Below are 8,064 nucleotides of genomic sequence, written 5' to 3' on the forward strand. Positions count from 1 at the left end.
GAGAGAGTTCTATATTACTAAAGAAGCAATGACAAACCTTAAGGCAAACCTTGAATATAATTATCCAAATGATCACAACACCAACTTTAAGAACCTTAGGATATTATTTGATATACTACTTAGAGAGAGAAACCAATTGTGAGAAACATAGATAATGATGAGCACATCAATCCCTACGGAGCCTAACCTTAAGTTAGTATTAAAGTCCTCCCCTAAATGAGAGAGAGAGACCACTCATACCAATCTTAGTCTTACCTAATTAAGAATAAAGGACAATCCTTGAACTAAAGCATTAATTTGTAAACCATTTCCTCCTGGAGTGGTGAGATAACCAAACATCAAGTGGAACAAGATTATATCCCTGAATTGATAAAGTAAGAATGAGACCAACCCAACCAAGATAGCCAAGTGGGGTCTTAGTCTAGATACTTAAGGGGATATTAAGAGTACACCTTAAACCTAGAATAACTATTCCTATGAAAGAGAGCTCAAGCTATGGTACTACACTCAAGTTAGTTGATGAAACCCTTGGATTTAAAGGAGAGAACTATCCATATACCAGATGATTATATCATCAATGTTTTGTAGGACCCTAACAGAATATCTCAGGTATTTTCCTGGGATATAAATTATTGAGGTAACCAAAGTAGTCCCATCCTAGAAAGTAAAATAGAAGTGCTATATCCTAGTTGATCAAGACAACCCTTGATCATGGAAGTGAGAAACTCATTTAAGGGGAAATACCTTAGGAAGCCAAACCTTGATCATTATAAATTGAGTAATGATCATAAACCCTAAGAATTTGAGGTAAAGATATTAGGAACAAGTTGATCATGCCTAATCCCTGATCATGCTCTCTAGATATATGAGGATAAGTTAAACCTTAATAAGATACGTAGATATCATTCACCACATGAAATTATAAGGAGATCAATAGTAAGCAACCCTAGGCTTATATCCCAACCTTAACTTGTGAATCACTTGGAGATCATAAGTAGAATCTTACCACATCTATATTTCATTCATTCATCAATTAAAGAACCTAAGAAACCTTAGAGTTAAACTCTATACTTTATATGGTGAGAAACCATTCATCCATATAACCAAAGTTAACTATAAAAAGAACCATAACTACTTTAGTTACTTGAACAATAGATTAAGGATATAATAGAAATCTATTGGTACAAGATAATACCAATTCCCAAGTCCTTAGTAATTAAAGGAGAATAGAAACAATTAAGAAACTAACCATATTACCTTGGTTAGGGGAGATTAAACCCTAGCAAATGCAATATGATATCATCTCAACTCTACAAATTAGAAGTATATCTCAACCCTAGTTTATGTATCACTATGGTGGTCATAATATAAACCCAGGCCATAATTGAGACTCAAATGAATTGCCTTTAGGGAAATATCATTAGAACCCTAATGGTTCATTAATTAAATCCAATGCCTCAATTATAAAACATAAGAGCCACCTAATGCTAAGTCCTATAATTAAACCATGTGTGTAGTGCTCAACCACTTAACTTTGTAACCAAGATAAACCATGATGGAAACAATACCTACTGAGATACTTTCAAATGTAGTGATAGTATTAACATTAATAAGGGGGTTATACTAGAAATGATAAAACCTTAATAAATATGTGCTCACATAAAACCATGTGCAAGTAACAAATTCCTCAAATAGAAACCAAGCACTAATAACAATCTATGAGATACTCTGAGTTAAAAATATTAACTCTAATCATTCCAAGAGTTTTGATCTATAAGGAAAAAGGAAATTTAAATAAGAAAATAAATTCATGTCCATTAGCTATTTTGAGTAATCCTACATGTATTAAATTTAATCAAATATAAAATACTTTCTACAAATAAGAAATTTGTGAAATAGTTATTGTACTACATCCTCATTGAAATAACACAATTGAGACACCTGCCAAAAATAACAGAATTCAAATATGAGTTCAATTTGGTAAATTACAAAACAGAAAATGAAAACAGAAAAAACAAATGAGGAGAAAAACCTTACCTGGCGAGCAGCCCACCATCACCAGCCCTAGAGCAGCCCAGCCGCACTTGCCCCCGCACAGCCCAACGAAGCCTAGCCCAACTTACCCCTTCACGATATTTCCACGCGACGGAGGGGTCATCGTCTTCGTCCATCCCGGCAAGCAGCTCGGTGGAGGCACCACGGCCACCGGCCGCGCCAAGATGTGCGTCGCCGCCTCCGTACATCTATAAGGATCACCGCGCCGTCGCTAAGAACCCTAATGAACTATTCCCCTTTCTCTCTGCCTCACTTCCGAAAAGAACCGAAACCCTAGCTCGCCGGACTTCATTCGTCGCCGTTGATTGAAGCCTTCCCAAGCCACGAGCATGGTCACCACGACGTCGTCACCATCCTCGACATGTCCATCCTGCACAAAGAATCGAGCCAGGGTGCCTCGGAGCATCTCCGTCGAGCTCGTCCTCTCCGACGGCCGGAGCCGTCAATTCCGACGATCTGGAGCTCCTCCGACCCTGATGTCACCTCCATCGTGTTCCTGGTGAGCTACCCATTCTCAGAGACATCTCGGTAGCACCCCTTCGCCTCTGGAACGCCTCCGCACCATGGACTCGTGACCGCCGCCGCGACACATCGTCGCCGGCCATGCTCCGGCGACCCACAGCTAGCGGCGCCACCCTCAAAATGCTCACCATCTCGTCCTGCGTCTAACCCGACCCTTAGCCCATCCACGGGAGCCCGGGAACGGCGGCGCCGCCGCCAACTGCCCGCCGGCCACCGTGCCTCTTGCCACGTCAGTGATCTTGACTAGTCCACGCTTATGTGGCAGATGAGGTGGACACGACCCCACTGGTCTGTGTCTCTATGGGTAGAAAGCCCGGGTAGACATAGTTTTACTTTTGTTTTATTTCAATTCTATAAATTGCTGAAACTTTATATGAAAATAGAAAATTCATTATAACTCAGAAAAATGAAAATAATATATCAAAATTCTTAGAAAAGAAAAATCTATCCAATAAAAATATAATATGGAATTTTTATTTTTAATAAAATTTTAATTATTTTAAAACTCATTAAATAAGCCTTTTCATTTATCCTAAATTCAGTTAAAATTCAATAATTAAGAAAACTTTCTAAATTAAATAGAAACCAGTAAGTAAATAAAGAAAACTTTAAAACTAATTTTCTTTATTGGTTATTTTGTTAAAACTTTATTAGAGAGATTTAAACCCTGATTAATAATTACCCTAATTATTAATTTTTTAAAAATAACAAAATACCAAATCCAATATTATTATTTTTATTTCAAAGTTATTAATAACTTCAAACTTTATAATGAAGTTATTAACCCAAGAACTATAGGACAATTAGGAAACCCTAATTCCTTATGGAATGATATTATAACCTTATCATTTCATGTGATCCTAAAAACCCTAATCCAAATAGGAACCCTAGCTCCACTAATATATGTGAACCCTAAATTGCTTCTAACCTAAACCTTAGGTTAGAGCATGTCATCATGATAGTTCCTTTCAATCATAGAACCATAGTAGCTACTAAATGTTTACCATGACCACATAAAGTGTAGTAACCATCATTACTAAATTAGTATCCCATGTGTTCATCTTAATCAAACCTAGATGATCAAATAGAACCAAACATAGTTCCTATCCTTAGAGGCAACAACCTTAATTATCCATATTTAGTATCACACCCTTGTGGTGAACCCTAATAGCAACCATACCTACTATTTTGCACTACATAACCCTGTTCCACTAAACCCTGCTAGTATGGGATAATTATTAATCATCCTATCTAGGAGCCAATTATTCCTTACTGAATAGAACCAACAGTAAAACCTAAACCACCTCAACCCTAATTGCTATACTTCTTACAATTTTAGAAGTATGTTCTTCAAAAGTTATTCTTTTGAAGTAAACAGAGAATCATCACCAACCCTGCCTAATAGGACCTATAGACAATAGCCAGCTATCACCAGTAAGATATAACCAATCTTGATAGCAACTTAGTATGAATAATTACTTAGGATGCCTAGGCTTAACTACCTTACAAGCCTAGGTGTTGATGAATCCAACATTGTTGGGATCCATCTACTACTTACTCCAGAAACCAACTAGAACCATAGAAAACCATAGAACCCCACAAACCTGATTATCATACTTGTTCTTTATTAAAGAACATGTTCTTCAAAAGTTATTCTTTTGAATTATATAATAAGTAATCATCAACCATGCACTATAGGACTTAAAAATTGACAACTTGCTCTTTACTTATTATACAACTACTATTCTTTGGTGTGTATGATTGTTACTTTGCATTATACCACTTGCTTATGATTCTAAAACAACACAAACCTGAATAAGAACCTTGTTTGTGAATCACTCTAAAAGTGCAACACACCCTGAACTAATCATTACCACTCACTAATCCTAAATCATCGGGGTTAGGTCACGCTTAGAGCGATTGCATCTCATACTTCTGCATTATTGCATCCTTGGCAATCTTTTAAACATCGTCCTTACCAGACGATGATGCTATTTCAGAATTTGGAGTTATTGTGTATTGAAGACCTTGCCTGCATAATCTTGCAGTCAAGAAAGGCAAGTTCATCACTTGCTCATGTCATTTGAGTATTTTTACCAAATTACTTGCAAAGTACTATGTTTATCACTATTGCATAAAAAGCAAAAACCACTATTTTCATAACTATGAATATGACTAAGTGGTGGGCAATGGAACCATGGATTGTGTTGATATGGTGGAGGTTCCATTGCAAGGGGTTTATATCCATCTAGGATTAAACAACAAATGTCGTCCAGTGATTCTTGTGCCGTAATACCGTGTTAACCATAAGATCTGGAGTGGGACGGAATAGTCAATCGTATTTCCACCTCTTGTACATCAACAGACGCGCTTTACCGTAGAACACTTGTATTCCAAGGGGGCAAGCGGTAGGCTGGGGAAGCCTTAAGGCCCCACGGTAGAGACCGTAGTTACACTTGTCGCCCGAGGATCAGGTTGTAGGGTGGGGGTCCCAGCAAAGTCCCCACGGTATTGCGGTCTATGAGGGGTTGCATCTACCGGCGAAGGAGTTTGGTTCGATCCTAGCCTATCGTCGTGGTCGGGGTCCATCCTTAATTGGTGTAAGAGGACCGGCGAGGACCCAGGGTCGGGGCATGCAACAAAGGGTGGGTGTATGAGGTAGCGGAGGAGTATGATTGGCTATGACCTTACTCCTGGTCTCACACCAAAGGAAGTGTGGACGAGCCTGCAGCTCGGTTGGCAACAAGGATAAGATCTCTTATGGGTAAAGCAACACACCACTGCAGAGTGTAATGAATCGTGACCTGTCACTCCCTGTTCCGGGATTTGGAACTGCGAACGCTGCCGGAAAGGAACTCCATGAAGTTCTAGTAAACCGGTGAAGGCTGACGGACATAGTTCTTCCGAATAAAAGCAACCTTTTGCGAAATGGTTATGAAAACCTGCATTGGTATTAGACTTTCCGGTCTAATGCCGTAGCTAGTGCATTAAACACCTCTTTCCTATAATGAACTTGTTGAGTACGCTCATACTCATCCCACTCTTAAATCCCCGCTTAGATATGGAGGCATCGAAGGAGGATCTACAGTGCAACTCGAAGGCCGAGGAGTCAACAACTACTTCAAGAGACAGGACCCTGTCAGAGGAGTCAGATACCACATCCAACAAGGAGAAAACCTAGATTAGCCATAGAAGGGAACTATCTTCCTAAAGTTAGCTCCTATTTAGCTAGAATCTATTCATAGCCTCTGTAGCTAGTTAAATACTCTACAAATAGAGTTCGTGTTAGGATTAGACTACGAGTCCATCTTCTGGAGTTTATTTGCAGTTTTACCTCATTGTAAAGTAGGAGGCTATGATGATCTTATGTAACAGAGTCTGTATGTAATTCTATAGAAATGCCTTGGACCCGTATATGTTTCTGTTGTACCACTCTGAGCGATATAATACTAGTGGAACGGTGTTTCATTGGTGTTATATCAGACTTGCAGACTACACCATGCAGTGGTATGCCGGGTCACCACGGTTGGTATCGAGCAAATGCTTTGACCCTAGGATTAAAACCCTTTAAAGGAGACCTATAGGATTGGTAGTGTCTATAGGAAGTTGTCTTAGTTAAACCAAATCTTCTTATGACTTGAGATGGATATTCACTTGAGAATAATCCTGACACACTTAAGTCAACCTTTCTTATCTATCTTTCCTAAGTGAAGTTACTTAGCTAATCCCAAGTATGAAGTATACCATGAAGTCTTTAACCAATAGATGAGTAGATCACAGTTGGTATACAATACATGGTAGTCCAAAGAGAGGATACAACCATAAGGAAGATATCCTATTGGAAGATGTGTACCAACACATGTTATGGTTAAGTAAGAATTATCCAGACTTGTAATAGGAGTGATATCAAGTGATAAATATAAGTATAGTAGGAAGATAGCCTACTAGAAGGTGTAAACCAACAAGTAATGGGTAAGTAAATTATCTAAACTTGTGAAACAACTGATAGTAAGTGTAAAATATAAGTTATTTAAGGTAGTATAGACCATGATGAGTCAATCATGGGAAGTAAGGAAGAGAGATAGAAATAAAACATGTCTACTTAAAGATTAGAGGTAGTAATCATATATGATTCATCTGAGGATCATTATGTGATGAACATCTAAAGTATTTAGGAGGAGTACAATAAGAAGCCAGATGTTAAACAATAGTCCAAGATATATGTTCCAAAAACCATGGGAACTGTGTCAAGAGCATTAGGACCATAGCCTTATGGTACAATAACTTGGAAGTATAGGAGCTATATCCCAATAGTTATGTGTCTAGAATAGTGATGTTAGAACCAGACATATCATGTGAAGTAGTTCTCAACAAAATGGAAGCTAAGTTAATACTTTCAAAGAACTTTAGGTCAACCACAACTATCCTAGACCACTTTGTTTCAAGTTTATCTCATTGCAAATGTAGAATTACGGTAAATGTTGAGATAAATAGTAGAAATCCACGTATTCGTGCTAAGTATCACGATATAAACATATCTTATGTGGTGTTATATACTACACATCTTAGCCTGATATTTAGAGATGTCTTACTCAACTATTATATTCAGGCTTATGATGGTGTGTATTATAAGCACAAAGCTGGATTTTATTGGATTTTATTGGATTTTCATTGTTTGACTAGATCCATACATGAAGTTTGACTTCGATATGCAAATGCATGTTGCAATATCAAGTTCTTACTTGATGCTATAGATCTAGAGGGTAATGGTATGCGTGTGAGGAAGTAACGAATTCTAAAGATTCTGAAGACAAGATGAAGGTTCATCAGAAGAGAGGAGTAAAGTTGTGGGAAGCAACCAAAACTCATGCTTTGCCTCAACATAGGAGTACTTTAGTACGAAAGAAGCATGAAGGTGAGAAATATAATGATTATGGTGAAGCTGAAGCAGATCCATAGTTAATATAGAAGAGGGAATGCATGGGAAATCACTCAGGATACTATATTCATAGTGGTTTTCTTGCAAAATAAACCCTGAAGAAAAGAAGATGACCTATGAAACCATAGCAGATATAAGAAGACCATAGTTGGTATCAGAAGACCACAATTGGTATAGGATCAATACTGCGAGATAGAGTAGAAGATGTCTCGTCCAGTTGATCAAAACCTATAATAGAGTACACTTTTAGATAACAAATAGCCACAGTTGGTATCAAATAACTCACACTGATATCAAATAAACCACAGTTGGTATAAGATAAACCACAACTGGTAGAACAAATGAAATTTTGTCAGTCAAATAATTAAGACCTATAAACATTTAGTCAAAGGATTCATGTTGGATGTCCACGATTGAGTGGATACACCACAAAGATTCTTCGCAAAACCTTAGAGGAATATAAATCATAAACAAGACCTAGACCAATATTGTAACACCCCAACTTTTGCAAGCATGTTTAATTATCCAAAGTGCAAAAATTAGGGGGA

Source organism: Lolium rigidum, chromosome 6, assembly GCF_022539505.1.
Source record: "Lolium rigidum isolate FL_2022 chromosome 6, APGP_CSIRO_Lrig_0.1, whole genome shotgun sequence".
In the NCBI taxonomy this organism is placed as follows: Eukaryota; Viridiplantae; Streptophyta; class Magnoliopsida; order Poales; family Poaceae; genus Lolium; species Lolium rigidum.